This window comes from Lissotriton vulgaris, chromosome 3_1 (assembly GCF_964263255.1).
Source record: "Lissotriton vulgaris chromosome 3_1, aLisVul1.2, whole genome shotgun sequence".
In the NCBI taxonomy this organism is placed as follows: domain Eukaryota; kingdom Metazoa; phylum Chordata; class Amphibia; order Caudata; family Salamandridae; genus Lissotriton; species Lissotriton vulgaris.
In genome coordinates this window covers 1,466,998,384-1,467,018,719 of record NC_141689.1, presented here as the reverse complement: position 1 = coordinate 1,467,018,719, position 20,336 = coordinate 1,466,998,384, and positions in this window count along the sequence as shown.

The window sequence follows — 20,336 nt, the reverse complement described above, 5'->3', positions numbered from 1 at the left end:
CCACTAAAATGGCCCTGGGACACCTTGGAACTCGGACGCTTGTCTGCTAGGGCTTGGGTCCCATTCTCGAAAAGCGTCCCCTCAGCCGTGAAGATTCTACAAAAGTCTTGGGGGCCTCCGACTCCCGCAGGCTTCTGGTGGGGAGCGGCTGCCATGATTGCTCGTGGAATGGCCACGACGGAGCTACGAGATGGTAGTGGTCTCATGCTGACGCCAGCTTTAGTCTGAAACATCCAGAAACACTGTAGACTACCAATTCGATCAGTTCCGGTAGCGCCCCAACATGACCCGGAAGAGAAGAACTTGCCCTCCCCTCTTTGACTGATGGTTCTTGTTGCCTGTCCCCTCTGTTGTCATTTAACAGAACTTTTTGGACTGCTGAAAGGGGTTGTGTTCTGAACGCTGGTTGGTGGAGACATTTAGACTATATTCTTGACCTACGTTGTCGCGTAATGCGTTTTATGACACGCCGCGTTAGCGCACCCGGAAGTGATCCGAGGCGCGGCGCGCAGCGCGTAACGTAAGCATAACAGGTCATGTGACTTGTTAATAAAACTTTTCATTGGTTCATTTTACTTTTGTTAATTTAATGATGAAAAGCTTGGTCATATGACCTAAAAATTACGCTTTTTATTATTTTCGAACAATATTTTTTTTTCAAACATATGTTATAATATTCCAGGCTAATGTACTTTCCCGGAAAATTTACAACTGTCTTGCAAGTAAAATATATTCCTTTTTCGAGAAAGAGGGCGTTTCTTCCTTCCATGACGGAGCCGTTGAGTAAAAGAGATTCGGCCTGCTGTCTTAGTCGCCGATACGCCTGATTATCAGATTCTTATCGATCACTTTATGTTGCAGACATGAAAAACACAACTGCCCTTCACCATTTATCTTTACTGCGTTCCTACATATTATACCTTTTATCCGTCATGTAATTGGACTGCTTTATTTCACTTGCCTTTTACTGATTCGAAAACAGTCACTAAAAGTAAAAACTTTACAAATGAAAATACTACTACCGTGTTTTGTTTTAAAAACCTTTATTGTGAAAATGTCAGTATACAAATACGGGCCTATAACCACGTGGGCCGGCCACGGAGCAAACTGAAATCGTATATGATGAGGAGACATTTACACTGTAGAAGAACGTAACGAGCGGGCCATTAGGTGACAAGAACAAAGGTGTCTAACAGTTGCGGAATCGGTGGACGTACATTTTGTAATTAAAATACGACAGGGCCACTTACAATAACATTTTCTAGATATACATTTGCGGGCAAAGAGTTACGAGTCCCATTTATACCGGCGCCATTTTGGGCGAGGCCGGGCAGGTCCAAGATATAGTCAAAATGTCTCCACCAACCATCGGCCAGACCAGAACCCCTTTCGGCCCTTTATGCTACAAGATGGTGTCTTCCATTCAGAAAATATTGGTGGCAGCATTTTGAAAGGAAACAGAAACAGCCGTTCTCCTAGTGAGTTTCACATTGTTACATTTAGGAAGAATGTTGAAGAGTAGTATGTGGAAAATCTGAAGCCATTTTTCTACAAACTCTCAATCAGACTTGGATGGAAAAAAAAACCTGAAGAATGTACAAACTGAAAACCAATTTTTGTCTGTATAGCACCAACAGTAACGCTTGAGTCAGCTTTGTGTCAAGCCGCCATTTTCATTCAATCAATAGCGTCCCCCTGCACACATTCAGGGACCTGGTCGTGTCTTCAGATGAAACGCATTGTAGGAAAAGAAGCAGAAAGGAAAAGGAAAAAAGTTCCGCCGGACCTAGTGAAGCTGCAGCAGGTGCAAATAAGCTTCAGACAGTCTTACAAGCACTGCTCAGAACTCTCAACTGAGACACTCAACATCCAGGACTTGCCATTCGGATCTTGGCGCCTTGTATTTTTGTTTTGTTTTTGATGGAGGGGAAACAACAAAAAACAGACATTGAAAAAGGCTCAACAGTGCAGGGCGCCTTGTGCTGGTTCCGACCTATTCACACATCGGTCCACTACTGACATCACCTCATAAACCAACGGGGCACCCCACGCCGACTTTCGGCGCAGCATTGTAGGATGGCCACACCAGTGCGGCAATTTGCTGGACACCACCTCGGTGCCATCCAGATCTCGGCGCGATCATTCAATCAATAGCGTCCCCCTGCACACATTCAGGGACCTGGTCGTGTCTTCAGATGAAACGCATTGTAGGAAAAGAAGCAGAAAGGAAAAGGCAAAAAGTTCCGCCGGACCTAGTGAAGCTGCAACAGGTGCAAATAAGCTTCAGACAGTCCTACAAGCACTGCTCAGAAATCTCAACTGAGGCACTCAACATCCAGGACTTGCCATTCGGATCTTGGCGCCTTGTGCTGGTTCCGACCTATTCACACATCAGTCCACTACTGACATCACCTCATAAGCCAACGGGGCACCCCACGCCGACTTTCGGCGCAGCATTGTAGGATGGCCACACCAGTGCAGCCACTTGCTGGACACCACCTCGGTGCCATCCGGATCTCAGCGCGTTCGAGTCACTGTGCCGGAAGAGTGACCGGAACTCAGCTGAACACGCCGTCTTTCGGCGCAGCATTGTAGGATGGCCACACCAGTACGGCAATTTGCTGGACACCACCTCGGCGCCATCCGGATCTCGGCGCGTTCGAGTCACTGTACCGCAAGAGTGATCGCAACTCAGCTGGACACGCCGTCTTTCGGCGCAGCATTGTAGGATGGCCACACCAGTGCGGCAATTTGCTGGACACCACCTCGGTGCCATCCGGATCTCGGCGCGTTCGAGTCACTGTACCGCAACTCAGCTGGACACGCCGTCTTTCGGCGCAGCATTGTAGGATGGCCACACCAGTGCGGCAATTTGCTGGACACCACCTCGGTGCCATCCAGATCTCGGCGCGTTGTGCTGCCTTCGGCCTATTCGCACATCGGTCCGCTACTGACACCGCCTCACGTGCCAACGGATTTTCTACGCTTTTTGTAGCCCTATGTCGCATAACAGGTCATGTGACTTGTTTATAAAACTTTTCATTGGTTCATTTTACTTTTGGTTTCCTAAAGATGGAAGGCTTGGTCATATGACCTAAAAATAACACTTTTCATTGGTTTAGAACATTTTTTTTTCCCAAACGATGAAAGCCCCACCTTGTTTCTGGATCATTCAGACTGAAGCTGGCGTCAGCATGAGAGCACCACCATCTCGTGGCTCCGTCGTGGTCATTCCGCGAGCAATCATGGCAGCCGCTCCCCACCGGAAGCCTGCGGGAGTCGGGGGCCCCCAAGACTTTTATACAATCTTCACGGCTGAGGGGACGCTTTTCGAGAATGGAACCCAAGCCCTAGCAGGCAAGCGTCCGAGTTCCAAAGTGTCCCAGGACCATTTCAGTGGACCAGGCCTAAAACCGAGGAGCTGTCCGCCATTTTAAGAGCCATGTGGCAGCCGCCTATCGCTGCACTGCAAGAGTGGGAGCAACTCAACAACATGGTGAGCGAGACGCTGTGGCCGCAAGAGCGAGCGCAACTCAGCTAGATGGCCGCCACCTGGGGAGGCCCGTTCACGCCGGCTCCCCCACGCCCCCCCCCCCCCGGGCCGCCGCACGCCAATTTTCGGAGCAGCATTGTAGGATACCAAAACCAGTGCGGCAGTTTACTGGACATCACCTGGGTGCCTGTCGTACATGTTGTGTCAGCCATGTGACACTGGACACAGACCGCTACTGACGAGGCCTCCCCCCGCACCACCCGGGACGCCCCACGCTGTTTTTCTGTGCTGCATTGTAGGATCCCTAAACCAGTGCGGCACCCAGGCGACATCACCTGGGTGCCGTCCAGAACTCTGCACGTTGTGCTGCCTTGGGACTATTCGCACAACAGACCGCTACTGACGAGGCCTCCCCCCGCCCCACCCGGGACGCCCCACGCCAATTTTCGGAGCAGCATTGTAGGATCCCTAAACCAGTGCGGCACCCAGGCGACATCACCTGGGTGCCGTCCAGAACTCTGCACGTTGTGCTGCCTTGGGACTATTCGCACAAAAGACAGCTTCTAACCATTGTTGCTTTTTGTGTTGAGAAATGTTTAAATGTTTTTAGTTTTTGTTCCGTTTGTTAAAGTTAGTAGTTAATAAAGTTTTATAACCTTACTTTGTTGGAGTGTTATCTATTTTTTTAAAAACGGGTGAATGGGGCCTTGAATCGGGTTATTGTCATGTGTGGGCTTTGGAAGTGTGCTGCTGCAGGATCGGACATTTCAAACTCAAATGCACGTTCTTTTTCTTACCTTTCCGAAGCATGGAGCGCAATAGCAGGCAGAGAAAGGGTGATGCACGTGTTGAACACTACCTGACCTGGCAAGTTGCTGGCAGTGCCCCCCCGCCCGCTCCTGAAAGAGGGCACACACACACCGCCGCCCCGAGTACTTCACAAATCTTTAAAAGACCATGCGCTTGTTCATGAGGCTTAAATGGTTTATCACCTCTTCTAGAACCCCTGCATCGACCCTCTGACGTTTCCTGGAAAAATTACCATGTAACACAATACCAAGCCCTGTCAGCTGAAACCCCCAAGGAATCGTGGGGCATATTATCAAGGGGGTTTATCTCCGCTTTTTTGGCTTTAAAAACCATGAAAGCGGAGATAAAATTATTTCCCTATTATCAAGCTGTCGCTAACACCAGTTAGTGACAGCTAAAAGGAGATAGCGACCATCTTGGGCCCCGCTTTGCATGTCAGTGATACTTATCACTAATGACATGCAAAGTGGCGTGCCAAGATGTTAGCGACTGGAAACAGTCCCTAACATCGCTACCTTCTATTACCAACTTTTGGAGATATTCGCGCTAAGCGCGAATATCTCCAAAATCTAACACCTGCCCTGAGCAGTTCTTAGCCATGTTATCCAATGGGAGGTGGATAACATGGCTAAGAGCATTAGGTCGATAATACATGAATATCGCTGACTTTTCTGCGATAATAGCAAGGTTTATCTGCGATAAAAATCGCCGATGTGCGGCGATAATTTTTGTCTCTAAACAAGTTAGAGACAAAAATTATCGCTAGTTGTTCGTAATATGCCCCCGGGTTTTTGCTTGCAGAAATCGGGAGGCGGGAGACTAGCACTGAAATCAGTACTCACACGCCTGAATCAGGAGGATTGGCATGTCTGAATTCTCTACAGCTGGGGCCATAAACTACATCCGCAGGGTTAGGTGATAGCCTGGAACCAGCCTGGCATCTAAAATGGCTGCCGTGCACGACAAAATTGTGGCATTCGAAAAAAGGCAAGATGGCGCAGCCGCTGGAAGAGATGTATCAACATATATCAGCCTCCTCAGCCACCCTCAGGAAACATAGGGGATTAGGATATGTCTCCCGCACCCCCTTATACCTAGTACTTTAATTAACGAAGCACAAAATGGCGAATTCCCGTTTCGCTACCAGTTTGCGGCCCAGTTCGCGGCCCGTGAAGCGCTTCTACCGTGAAAAATCATTTTTTTTTTTTTTCCCCACGGGACCCTTTAATAACCCCAACAACATTCCTAGGGGGTCAAGAGGGGGATACCTTGCCCCCTTTCATTAAATTCCCCCTTAGTTTTTCACCTTTTCTTCTCTCTCGATCCTACCGAGAGACAAGATGGCGGCCGCTCCGGACTGTCACGCAGCAAAAAAAAAAAAAAAGCTCACGCACAGCCGCTGGAAGAGATGTATCAACATATATCAGCCTCCTCACCCACCCTCAGGAAACATAGGGGATTAGGATACGTCTCCCGCACCCACTTATAACTAGTAATTTAATTTACGAAGCACAAAATGGCGAATTCCCGTTTCGCTACCAGTTCGCGGCCGCGCTTCTACCGTGAAAAATCATTTTTTTTTTATTTTCCCCACGGGACCCTTTAATAACCCCAACAACATTCCTAGGGGGTCAAGAGGGGGATACCTTGCCCCCTTTCATTAAATTCCCCCTTCGTTTTCCACCTCTTCTTCTCTCTCGATCCTACCGAGAGACAAGATGGCGTCCGCTCCGGACTGTTTAGAATGTTGACAGACACCGGAGAGCCAATCAGCTTTCTGCGCGCAAAGTTCCGATAAGCGAAAAGTAAGCGGACCGGATCGCTGCCCAGAGCGCTGTTACAGATATATATCTTGGTTTGAACGTTAATTTCTCAAAAACTACTGGAGCACATATATTGAGACCTAGCAAAGGCACATCGGGCTAACAGTCCCTACAATTTTGCCAAGTTTCGTGCAAATCCATTCAGCCGTTCGAGCTAAAAGTGAGTCCAACCGCCCTATGGAAAACTCAATGCAAAAAACGCGTTTTGGGACCCCCCTTTTTTCTCGGCCCCCCCTTGACGAAACCCCACCAAATTTTCAGGGGCTGCTCAGAAACAAAATGTGCCATTTTCCTGAAAATTTCAGCCGATTCCGTCCACAAACGCCAAAGTTATTAGACATAGAATTTTCAAAAGTCCCATAGGGAAAAAATTCTAACTATATATACCTACTGGCGATAGCCAGTAGGTAATATATATATATATATATATATATATATATATATATATATATATATATATATATATATATATATATATATATATATATATATATATATATATATATATATATATATACCATTCGTTGTTTGCCCAGATACGAGGACGCACTCCACATCAGATAGGTAACAGCTTTTAATTTCCAAACAGATGGCATTCACATCCTCATTGTAAGGTCTGTGGCCTGACGCGTTTCTGAAGCATTTGTGCTTCGTCTTCAGAGGCCGGGCGTGAGCAGCCTTTCTCTGACCTTCTGCACCATCCCACTGCGTGCGTTAATTTATTGGCCTCCGGTGTGCCTTCACAGTGAGTTAATCGAAAAGCACGCTGGGAAATGCAGTGTCTAATTCAACAAACATAAAGCCCTCTGGTGGGTTTTGTTGCTTCACGTTATTTTAAGAACCAAATCTTCGGCCCCTCAGTGAGCCCGGATATGAATTCATCTGCTTCATTGAGTTTCTCTGTAGTGCCTTACCGAAAGGTATAATGTCTTTCGTACGGACCCATTTCTTTCCAAGGGCGGTGCAGTCAACTCCACAGCCTGGAACTGCCGTGACAACATACCATTCGTTGTTTGCCCAGATACGAGGACGCACTCCACATCAGATAGGTAACAGCCTTTTTATTTCCAAACAGATGGCATTCACATCCTCATTGTAAGTTCTGTGGCCTGACGCATTTCTGAAGCATTTGTGCTTCGTCTTCAGAGGCCGGGCGTGAGCAGCCTTTCTCTGACCTTCTGCACCATCCCACTGCGTGCGTTAATTTATTGGCCTCCGGTGTGCCTTCACAGTGAGTTAATCGAAAAGCACGCTGGGAAATGCAGTGTCTAATTCAACAAACATAAAGCACTCTGGTGGGTTTTGTTGCTTCACGTTATTTTAAGAACCAAATCTTCGGCCCCTCAGTGAGCCCGGATATGAATTCATCTGCTTCATTGAGTTTTTCTGTAGTGCCTTACCGAAAGGTATAATGTCTTTCGTACGGACCCATTTCTTTCCAAGGGCGGTGCAGTCAACTCCACGGCCTGGAACCGCCGTGACAACATACCATTCGTTGTTTGCCCAGATACGAGGACGCACTCCACATCAGATAGGTAACAGCCTTTTTATTTCCAAACAGATGGCATTCACATCCTCATTGTAAGTTCTGTGGCCTGACGCGTTTCTGAAGCATTTGTGCTTCGTCTTCAGAGGCCGGGCGTGAGCAGCCTTTCTCTGACCTTCTGCACCATCCCACTGCGTGCGTTAATTTATTGGCCTCCGGTGTGCCTTCACAGTGAATTAATCGAAAAGCACGCTGGGAAATGCAGTGTCTAATTCAACAAACATAAAGCCCTCTGGTGGGTTTTGTTGCTTCACGTTATTTTAAGAACCAAATCTTCGGCCCCTCAGTGAGCCCGGATATGAATTCATCTGCTTCATTGAGTTTCTCTGTAGTGCCTTACCGAAAGGTATAATGTCTTTCGTACGGACCCATTTCTTTCCAAGGGCGGTGCAGTCAACTCCACCGCTATATATATATATATATATCGTACTATATATATATATATATATATATATCACTGAAAAAACCATAGGTTTCACACCAGTTATAGTTAGCTGGAAATTTTACTGATATAAAACCATTGAAATTCCCACGTTATAGTTAGTCGGACTCACTATAACTTGCGCGTGCAATGCACTGCTGATGACATCACATATTACATCACTCATGACATGGTCAGTGACATCACTCATGACACCATCCTTGTGACATAGTGACAGACCTCCTTTCACTATAATGTAACCCTTGAGACACATATTCAAAAATAGAAACTGAAATTTTTTAAAAAATGGAGATACCTATATCAGTTACAACAAGCAATTCAGTAATTCCACTATCTATATACACATCCACTCATTCACCAATAGTTCTATATAGTCACTCATACATATACTCACTCATCATATGAAGTGATACACCTATACATCCTGTTACACACCGACATTCATCCAAAAGTTACTCACACACATATTCACACGTGCAAATAAACTATTGGACATCCATTTATTTGAATATAGAGTTATACACACACTTCCACCTTACTTCTATTTAAAATTACACATATTTATTCTCTTAAACAATCACTTATAGAAACACATACTTATTTAAACAGGAACTCTTACAATCTCTTACTCTCACATATACTCACTTATATACATCAATATTCATATATACTAGATTAAAACATATGTAGTTACTGATAAAGACACTAGTGAGACAGTCATTCACTCACTAACAAACACATATAGACACTCATCCACCCATACAGTCCTGTACATATGTTGTCTTCAAAACACATACAAACAAAGAGTCAGTCACTCATGCATCTATGTGCTAAGTAATACCCCCACCAAACCATATAGACACTCATACTGATACTAATAAAAATATCTAATAACCCATATACATACACATGAGTGGATGTGTATTAGATGGTGATATTACTGAATTGGTTGTTGTAACTGGTATGGGTATATCCACTTTTTTGAAAATATTAGTTTCTATTTTTGAATATGTGTTTCATGGGTTACATTACACTGAAAGGAGGTCTGTCACTGTGTCACAAGGATGGTGTCATCAGTGATGTCATGAGTGATGTCACTGACCATGTCATGAGTGATGTAATATGTGATGTCATCAGCAGTGCATTGCACGCGCAAGTTATAGTGAGTCCGACTAACTATAACGTGGGAATTTCAATGGTTTTATATCAGTAAAATTTCCAGCTAACTATAACTGGTGTGAAACCTATGGTTTTTTCAGTGAATTTAATAGGTTTTTTAAATGCTAATTCCTAACTATAACTGGTGTGAAACCTATGGTTTTTTCAGTGAATTTCATAGGTTTTTTAAATGCTAATTCCTAACTATAACTGGTGTGAAACCTATGGTTTTTTCAGTGAATTTCATAGGTTTTTTAAATGCTAATTCCTTTGTATATCGAGTTTCTAACCTTTTTTTTTTTTACAATTTGCTGTTTTTTTTTAAGTATTCATTTTTTCTTATAATTTTTTTCTTTTGCGCTCTGGGTGCGCGCTCCGGGAAGCTTTCAGCTAAGCTCTCCTGTAAGCTTCTCCGAGAGCTCATCTGAAAGCGCACCCAGAGCGCAACTGTCGTTCGTGAAAAAAAAATATGAATGAAAAGTTAATAATAATGCAAAACATTTCGTACCATACAAATAAAATTAGTTTTTTTTAATATGGAAAATGATTATGCATTTCTATAAAAGATTGATGACGTCACTTCGGCGCGCAACGTAAGTGCCCTCGGAAGCGCATACGTGCGCGGCGCATAAACGCACGGAAAAGCGCCTACGATCGCGCCACGTTTGCGCCCCGGAAGCGCCTACGATCGCGCTGCGTAAACGCACCCGGAAGTGCTCCGGAGCGCGCAGCGTAAACGCGTCGGGTCATGTGACCCTCAAATAACACTTTTCATTGGTTGCTAACAGTTTTTTTTTACAATGAATGAAATCCCCACCCATTTCCTTCACTTCTTCTTTCACTTTTGTGACTGAAAGACCTGCCTTTTTTGCTGCTCCATATTCCTGGATTCATCATGGCTGCCAGACCATCCAGCAGTGAAGATGACTTCATTGATGAAGAGCCTCCTACCCCAAAGGTGAAGGAACATTTCATTTGGAAATTTTTTAAGTTTCCAGAAGGCCAGAAGAAGGTGAATGCACCAAAAGTAGAGTGCAGGATCTGCAAACAGGTCCTGTCACGGGGTAACCCCCAAAAAAAATACTCTTTTGGGAACTTTACGATGATCCGACATGTGGAGAGGAGGCACCCCCAGAATTTTGCCCGGGAAAGTGTCAGGGCTCTGGCACAGGAGGTTCCCAGAGATGGGGCCTCTACATCAACAGGAGGAGCAACTTCTTCTGGAAGAGAACAATCTCAGGGGCAGGTAGCAAACATTCAACCTGCATTCAACCATGGGGTCGTCAAATGCAGATACTGCAATCAACTCCTCACCTATGGGGAGCAAAGTGTCCTGCTCATGGTTCGGGCATTGGAGAACCATCACTGCCCTTCCCACCCCTAATTTTTTTCTTTTCTTTTTGCTCCTGTTGAGCAGTTTCTATTCCCTGTTTTTGTTCCTCTTCAGTTAAAAGAAGAAAACCAAAAGTTCTTTTCAGAACTACCTCCAATTCTCATCAAAGAGCTATAATCTTAAAAAATGAAGAGTAAGTGAAATATAGTGCATTGATAATTGAAAGGAGAATGAGTAAGAAAGAACAGAAAGGTATGAGAGGTGAAAGGAAGTGAAGTAGGAGGAATGAAAGAAGGTGAGTGTTAGAAAAGAAAGTTATGACACAGTGAATAAACTGGAGTATTTCTGACATATCTGTAAACACAAAAGTAACGCATTGCAGGAGTGCGTCACAAAAGTGACGCAACTCCAGTAATGTGTCCTTTCACATGGAAAAAGCACCATGTGAAAGGTTTGCTGTGAAGCAGGCGCAAGATTTTGGCGCAACTGCATCCTAAAAGTGACGCACTGCGTCATTATTACCAAGCTTTTTGCAAGGAACACCCCCTCTGCATGCATTATACCTGACACTATTTTTTAAAAAGTGACGCATCTAGGTACATGGGTCACTTTTTAAAACTCTGCGCCATATTGTATCTGCATCAGGTATATTGTATGCAGAGGGGCAATCCCGCGCAAAAAGCTTGGTAATAACAACGTACTGAAATCTATGAGATTTCCCTGCGTCACTTTTAGGATGCTATTGCGTCAAAATTTTGCGCCGGCCTCGCATCACTTTTATGTTTACACATATGTCAGAAATACTGACGTATCTGTAGCTCCTTGCAACATGATTCGTCATACATTAAATATGACACATCTGGAATGTCATAAGGACTGTGGACAGAAAAGTGACGCATCACACCAGCAGTGTAATAAAATGTGCCTCGTTGCACTATATTTAAAGGATGCAACAGCATCCTAAAAGTGACGCAGTGAAATCTCAAACATTTCACTGCGTCGCTATTACAAAGCTTTTAGTGGGAGAACACCCCCTCTGCATGCATTATACCTCACGCAGATATAATGTGGCGCTTGATTTTAAAAAGTGACCCATCTACCTAGATACCTCACTTTTTAAATATAACGCAACGCGGCACATTTTTTTACACTACTGGTGCAATGCGTCACTTTTCTGTGCGCACTCCTTATGACATTCCAAGTAACGCATTGCTGGAGTGCGTCACAAAAGTGACGCAACTCCAGTAATGTGTCCTTTCAAATGGGGAAAGCAGCATATGAAAGGTCTTGCCTCAGTCTAACACCTGCTGTAAAGCAGGCACAAGATTTTGACGCAACAGCATCCTAAAACTGACGCAGTGAAATCTGAAAGATTTCACTGCGTCGCTATTACAAAGCTTTTTGCGGGAGAACACCCCCTCTGCATGCATTATACCTGACGCTATTTTTAAAAAGTGACGCATCTAGGTACATGGGTCACTTTTTAAAACTCTGCGCCATATTGTATCTGCAACATGATTCGTCATACATTAAATATGACACATCTGGAATGTCATAAGGAGTGCGCACAGAAAAGTGACGCATAACACCAGCAGTGTAATAAAATGTACCTCGTTGCACTATATTTAAAAAGTGACGCATCTAGATAGATGCGTCACTTTTTAAATATTGCATAACAATGCGCATTTTTTTACACCGCTGGTGCGTCACAAAAATTGACGCACAGGAAGCGCAAAACTAACAGCGCAAGGCCTTCATAAATATAATCCTGGATTTTCCCCGTGCTTCGCCGGTGCGCGTACCATGCGCTTCCCCCGCGCAAAACGAAAAAAAAATTTTAATGCCCTGCAGGACCCTATTTTAGTCCCTACATCAAACCTAGGGGGTCAGAGGGGGTCTACTCTTCCCCCTTATGGTCATTTGCCCCTTTTTTTTTCAAACCCCTTGTGTCTCGATTTTACCGAGACACAAGATGGCGGCCGCTCCGGACTGTTTAGAATGTTTACAGACAACTGAGAGCCAATCAGCTTCCTGCGCGCAAGTCGCGTGCCGCGCCTGGAGCGCACTCGGGTGCGCGCACGGGAGAGCGCCTATAGATATATATATTTTTTTGAACCTAAATTACTCAAAATCCACTGGAGCACATATCTTGAGACATAGCAAAGGCACATCGGGCTACCAGTCCCTACAATTTTGCCAAGTTTGGTGGAAATCCATTCAGCCGTTCGGGCTAAAAGTGAAATCGACCGCCCTATGGAAATTAACATGGGGAAAACGCGTTTTGGGACCCCCCTTTTATCTCGGCCCCCGCTTGACGAATCCCCCCCAAACTTTCAGGGAAGGACCGGACCGCCATGAGACCATTTTCCTGAAAATTTCAGGCAGATTCGTCAACCGGCGCCAAAGTTATTCAAAATAGAATGTTGAGATTTAACATTGAAAATTATCCTAACTATAACTACCTACTGGCGACCGCCAGTAGGTAATATATATATATATATATATATATATATATATATATATATATCGTACTATAATAAAGGAGAAACTTTCAGGCTTTGAGCCGGGTAAACTCGGGAACCACTGCGTCAATCTACACACCCGATACACCGTTGAAATCGGCAGGGTGTGTAGATGGTTATAGGCTAGATATATGTAAAAATTAACTGGTATTTACAATATTTATATATTTTTTAAAAGTATTCCCCCCCAAAGTAGCGCCGGCGGTGACGTACGTGCTCACGTTAGCACGGGGAGGAGAGGCGTCCAAGGAGCAGTAGACATGGCGCGGGGCAGGAGCGGTGATGTGAGGCCAGTGGCGGTGGGAGCAGCGGAGAGGCAGAAATGGCGCGGGGGAGGAGCAGCGGCGGACAGGCGGTGAGGAGCAGAGCGGCGGCTCAGGTAAGTCTCACGGACAGGCGGTGAGGAGCAGAGCGGGGGCTGAGGTGAGGAAAGCCAATGTTGGGGCAGGCGGGAACATTCCAGGCAGGGGTCGGGCCAGGTGGGAAAAAAGAAAGCAAGAGGAAAGGCAATTTTGGGCTGCTGGGCAATGTCAGGGCAGGCGGGTGTAGGAGAAGCCTGAATGCTCCCGGACAAGGTCGGGACGGGCTGCTAGTATATATATTTATATTTGAAAAATTGCCAAGCTTCCAACTGCCGCTGTCGATCTTTTAAAAGGACGAAGACTGGACCCATAAATTGCTGGTGCTAAAAGTGTTTTTATTTAATTTCGTGCCAGCGCGTCCGCCATGACGCGTTTCGCCTCAGGAAGAGGCTTGATCACATGACGTACTGCACATCGACAGGCAGACTTTTAAAGTGACAGTGCAACCAATTCACGCATAGACATGAAGAAAATACTGTTTTGTACATGCCATAGAAATAAATAAATACATAAATGTATGAATAAATATTCCGACAATGAAAAAAAATACTGTGTAGTACATGCCAAAGGAATAAATAAATAAATACATAAATGTATGAATAAATATTCAGACAATAGTACATTAAAAGTACATAGCAGCCAAATTGTGCAACATATAAATATTGCTTATCTATTAAACACAATAAGAAAGAAGTGTTTGATCAATTCTTTTTGCTACCATATCCCATTGTATCATTAAAGCCATAATGGCTAGCACGCAGTTAGGATCTTCCACCAGCTTGCCCTTACTCTATTCTGTGTAGTGCTAAACCTATCCTGCTTGGTCCCACTACCTGTTAGACTACAATATTCAAATGGCCACTACTCAACACAGTTCTCACTGTTCAGCCACAGCATCATGTCGTGCTCATTTAGTATAACTGTCACATAGAAAAAATATATATATTTCTAATATTATACTGCCCAAGTGGGCCATACAATTGTTACATGTCTGCCCAACATTGTAAAGTGCCAATTGTGATGTGCAATGTGCAACGTGCAAAAAATATGTGCAAAATGTGCAAGACAAACAGATGTTAAAAACAACTATTACAAAAATGTTATCATGTCCTATAGCCCCATATTCTCGTATTAAAAAAGACATTGAAAACATTTAGTTGTGTATACCGATCCGGACAGGCCATATCATTGTAAAGAAACCTATATGCATGTGTGCAAATCCTTCCTATAATTCAATCCACTGGCGTTCTTGGTATTCAGCTCCAGTATGTACCTAGTCTCCAGGAGGCGGAGTTTAGCCTCTCGGTCCCCTCCCCTCCTGGATACTGGCACTGTATCGATGACATAATACTGCAGCTGACTGGGATTGCCTGCATGCTGGCATTCAAAGTGCCTGGCAACAGGATAGGTTTGGTTGTGTCCCACAATGGATCAAGTGACATCTTAAACCCAAACAATAGTAAATGTTTCTTCACATTTTACACAATACCAAACACCAAATGATAATGAAATTATAATAACACTTTTCAGTGAATAAACATGTTTGTACATTTTATCCCATATTTTTCATTGTTTTCAAATGTTGTGAATACTTTCAAAAACATTCAATGGAAAAAACACTGTGTTTCACTGTTTGGGCCTTTATATATATATATATCAGTGAGCAAGGACTTTACGTCCGAAACGCGTCTGAGGGCTTGTACCATGAATGAAATAAGCATTTTTGAAATTTGAAAGACTGACTCCGGCGATATTTTTAGAAGTTTGCGTACCTATATATATATATATATATATATTCACTGAAAAAACCATAGGTTTAACACCAGTTATAGTTAGCTGGAAATTTTACTGATATAAAACCATTGAAATTCCCACGTTATAGTTAGATGGACTCACTATAACTTGCGCGTGCAATGCACTGCTGATGACGTCACATATTACATCACTCATGACATGGTCAGTGACATCACTCATGACATCACTGATGACACCATCCAGTGAATGTGTGTCTTTCTGAAAAATAAATATATTTTATATATGTATATGTAAAAGTTGATGGAAGAATAAATGTTTAAATAAGTGTCTAAATGGATGGTTTTTAAAAAAAATTGATTGGTTAACTGGCTTATTAAGTGTATGTTAGTGAATACATATATTAGTGAGTAATGTTTAAATATTTAAATATATGTATTAGTGTTTCACTTTGTTTATATGTGGCTGCATGGGTTGGTGAGTAGCTACATGTGTAGGTATATGGGTTATTAGATGTTTTTTTAGTATCAGTATGAGTGTTTGTATGGTTTGGTGGGGGTATTACTTATCACATAGATGCATGAATGACTGACTCTCTCTTTGTATGTGTTTTGAAGACAGCATATGTGCAGGACTGTATGGGTGGATGAGTGTGTATATGTGTGTGTTACTGCGTGAATGACTGTCTCACTAGTGTCTTTATCAGTAACTACATATGTTTTAATCTAGTATATGTGAATATTGATGTATATAAGTGAGTATATGTGAGAGTAAGAGATTGTAGGAGTTCCTGTTTAAATAAGTATGTGTTTCTATAAGTGATTGTTTAAGAGAGTAAGTATGTGTAAGTTTCCTTAGAAGTAAGGTGGAAGTGTGTGTTTAGATGTATATGCAAATAAATGGATGTTCAATAGTTTACTTGCATGTGTGAGTATGTGTGAGAGTAACTTTTGGATGACTGTTGGTGTGTAACAGGATGTATAGGTGTATCACTACATATGATGAGTGAGTATATGTATGAGTGACTATATAGAACTGTTGGTGAATGAGTGGATGTGTATATAGATGGTGGAATTATTGAATTGGTTGTTGTAACTTTTATGTGTATCTCCATTTTTTTGAAAATGTTAATTTTTATTTTTGAATATGTGTTTCATGGGTTACATTACACTGAAAGGAGGTCTGTCACTCTGTCTCAAGGAGGATGTCATCAGTGATGTCATGAGTGATGTCACTGACCATGTCATGAGTGATGTAATATGTGACGTCATCAGCAGTGCATTGCACGCGCAAGTTATAGTGAGTCCATCTAACTATAACGTGGGAATTTCAATGGTTTTATATCAGTAAAATTTCCAGCTAACTATAACTGGTGTTAAACCTATGGTTTTTTCAGTGAATTTGATAGGTTTTTTAAATGCTAATTCCTAACTATAACTGGTGCTAAACCTATGGTTTTTTCAGTGAATTTCATAGGTTTTTAAAATGCTAATTCCTTTGTATATCGAGTTTCTAACCTTTTTTTTTTTTTTACAATTTGCTGTTTTTTTTTAAGTATTCATTTTTTTATATAATTTTTTTCTTTTACGCTCTGGGTGCGCGCTCCGGGAAGCTTTCAGCTAAGCTCTCCGGTAAGCTTTTCCGTGAGCTCATCTGAAAGCGCACCCAGAGCGCTACTGTCGTTCGTGAAAAAAAATATGAATGAAAAGTTAATAATAATGCAAAACATTTCGTACCATCCAAATATAATTCGTTTTTTTTAATAAGGAAAATGATTATGCATTTCTGTAAAAGTTTGATGACGTCACTTCGGCGCGCAACGTAAGTGCCCTCGGAAGCGCCTACGTTCGCGGCGCGTAAACGCACGCAAAAGCGCCTACGATCGCGCCACGTTTGCGCCCCGGAAGCGCCTACGATCGCGCTGCGTAAACGCACCGGAAGTGCTCCGGAGCGCGCAGCGTAAACGCGTCGGGTCATGTGACCCTAAAATAACACTTTTCATTGGTTGCTAACAGTTTTTTTTTTACAATGAATGAAATCCCCACCCATTTCCTTCACTTCTTCTTTCACTTTTGTGACTGAAAGACCTGCCTTTTTGCTCTTGCATATTTCTTGGTTAATCATGGCTGCCAGACCATCCAGCAGTGAAGATGAGCCTGAATTCATTGATGAAAAGCCTCCTCAACCAAAGGTGAAAGAGCATTTCATTTGGAAATTTTTTAAGTTTCCAGCAGACCAGAAAAAGGTGGATGCACCAAAAGTGGAGTGCAGGATCTGCAAACAGGTCCTGTCACGGGGTAACCCCCCAAAAAAGTACTCTTTTGGCAACTTTACCATGATTCGACATGTGGAGAGGAGGCACCCCCAGAATTTTGCCCGGGAAAGTGTCAGGGCTCTGGCACAAGAGGTTCCCAGAGATGGGGCCTCTACATCAACCGGAGGAGCAACTTCTTCTGGGAGAGAGCAATCGCAGGAGCAGGTGCCAAACATACAACCTGCATTTAACCATGGCGTCGTCAAATGCAGATACTGCAATCAACTCCTCACCTATGGGGAGCAAAGTGTCCTGCTCATGGTTCGAGCATTGGAGAACCATCGCTGCCCTTCCCACCCCTAATTTTTTTGTTTTCTTTTTGCTCCTGTTGAGCAGTTTCCATTCCCTGTTTTTGTTCCTGTTCAGTTAAAAGAAGAAAACCAAAAGTTCTTTTCAGAACTACCTCCAATTCTCATCAAAGAGCTATATTCTTAAAAAAATGAAGAGTAAGTGAAATATAGTGCATTGATAATTGAAAGGAGAATGAGTAAGTAAGAACAGAAAGGTATGAGAGGTGAAAGGAAGTGAAGTAGGAGGAATGAAAGAAGGTGAGTGTTAGAAAAGAAAGTTATGACACAGTGAATAAACTGGAGGCCTCATTTCTGAAAAGTGACGCATCGCTACGTGAAAACAGCGATGCGTCACTTTTCTGGACGCACTCCTTATGACATTCCAGATATGTCATATTTAATATATGACTAATCAATTCGCAAGGAGTTACAGATATGTCAGTATTTCTGACGTATCTGTAAACACAAAAGTAACGCATTGCTGGAGTGCGTCACAAAAGTGACGCAACTCCAGTAATGTGTCCTTTCACATGGAAAAAGCACCATGTGAAAGGTTTGCTGTGAAGCAGGTGCAAGATTTTGATGCAACAGCATCCTAAAAGTGACGCACTGCGTCATTATTACCAAGCTTTTTGCAGGGGAACACCCCCTCTGCATGCATTATACCTGACGCTATTTTTAAAAAGTGACGCATCTAGGTACATGGGTCACTTTTTAAAACTCTGCGCCACATTATATCTGCATCAGGTATAATGTATGCAGAGGGGGCAATCCCTCGCAAAAAGCTTGGTAATAACGACGTACTGAAATCTATGAGATTTCTCTGCGTCACTTTTAGGATGCTGTTGCGTCAAAATCTTGCGCCTGCCTCGCGTCACTTTCATGTTTACAGATATGTCAGAAATACTGACGTATCTGTAACTCCTTGCAACATGATTCGTCATACATTAAATATGACACATCTGGAATGTCATAAGGAGTGCGCACAGAAAAGTGACGCATCGCACCAGCAGTGTAATAAAATGTGCCTCATTGCACTATATTTAAAGGACGCAACAGCATCCTAAAAGTGACGCAGTGAAATCTCAAAGATTTCCCTGCGTCGCTATTACAAAGCTTTTTGCGGGGGAACACCCCCTCTGCATGCATTATACCTCACGCAGATATAATGTGGCGCTTGATTTTAAAAAGTGACCCATCTACCTAGATACGTCACTTTTTAAATATAACGCAACGAGGCACATTTTTTTACACCACTGGTGCGATGCGTCACTTTTCTGTGCGCACTCCTTATGACATTCCAAGTAACGCATTGCTGGAGTGCGTCACAAAAGTGACGCAACTCCAGTAATGTGTCCTTTCACATGGAAAAAGCACCATGTGAAAGGTCTTGCGTCAGTCTAACACCTGCTGTAAAGCAGGCTCAAGATTTTGACGCAACAGCATCCTAAAAGTGACGCAGTGAAATCTCAAAGATTTCACTGCGTCGGTTTTACAAAGCTTTTTGCGGGAGAACACCCCCTCTGCATGCATTATACCTGACGCTATTTTTAAAAAGTGACGCATCTAGGTACATGGGTCACTTTTTAAAACTCTGCGCCACATTATATCTGCGTCAGGTATAATGTATGCAGAGGGGGCATTCCCCCGCAAAAAGCTTGGTAATAACGACGTACTGAAATCTATGAGATTTCTCTGCGTCACTTTTAGGATGCTGTTGCGTCAAAATCTTGCGCCTGCCTCGCGTCACTTTTATGTTTACAGATATGTCAGAAATACTGATGTATCTGTAACTCCTTGCAACATGATTCGTCATACATTAAATATGACACATCTGGAATGTCATAAGGAGTGCGCACAGAAAAGTGACGCATCGCACCAGCAGTGTAAAAAAATGTGCCTCGTTGCACTATATTTAAAAAGTGACGCATCTAGATAGATGCGTCACTTTTTAAATATTGCGTAACAATGCGCATTTTTTTACACCGCTGGTGCGTCACAAAAATTGACGCACAGGCGGCGCAAAACTGGCAGCGCAAGGCCTTCATAAATATGGTCCTGGATTTTCCCCGTGCTTCGTCGGTGCGCGTACCATGCGCTTTCCCCGCGCAAAACGAAAAAAAAAAAAAATGTAATGCCCCGCAGGACCCTATTTTAGCCCCCACATCAAACCTAGGGGGTCAGAGGGGGTCTACTCTTCCCCCTTATGGTCATTTGCCCCTTTTTTTATCAAACCCCTTGTGTCTCGATTTTACCGAGACACAAGATGGCGGCCGCTCCAGACTGTTTAGAATGTTTACAGACACCCAAGAGCCAATCAGCTTCCTGCGCGCAAGTCGCGTGTCGCGCCTGGAGCGCACTCCGGTGCGCGCACCGGAGAGCGCCTATAGATATATATATTTTTTTTAACCTAAATTACTCAAAATCCACTGCAGCACATATCTTGAGACATAGCAAAGGCACATCGGGCTCCCAGTCCCTTCAATTTTGC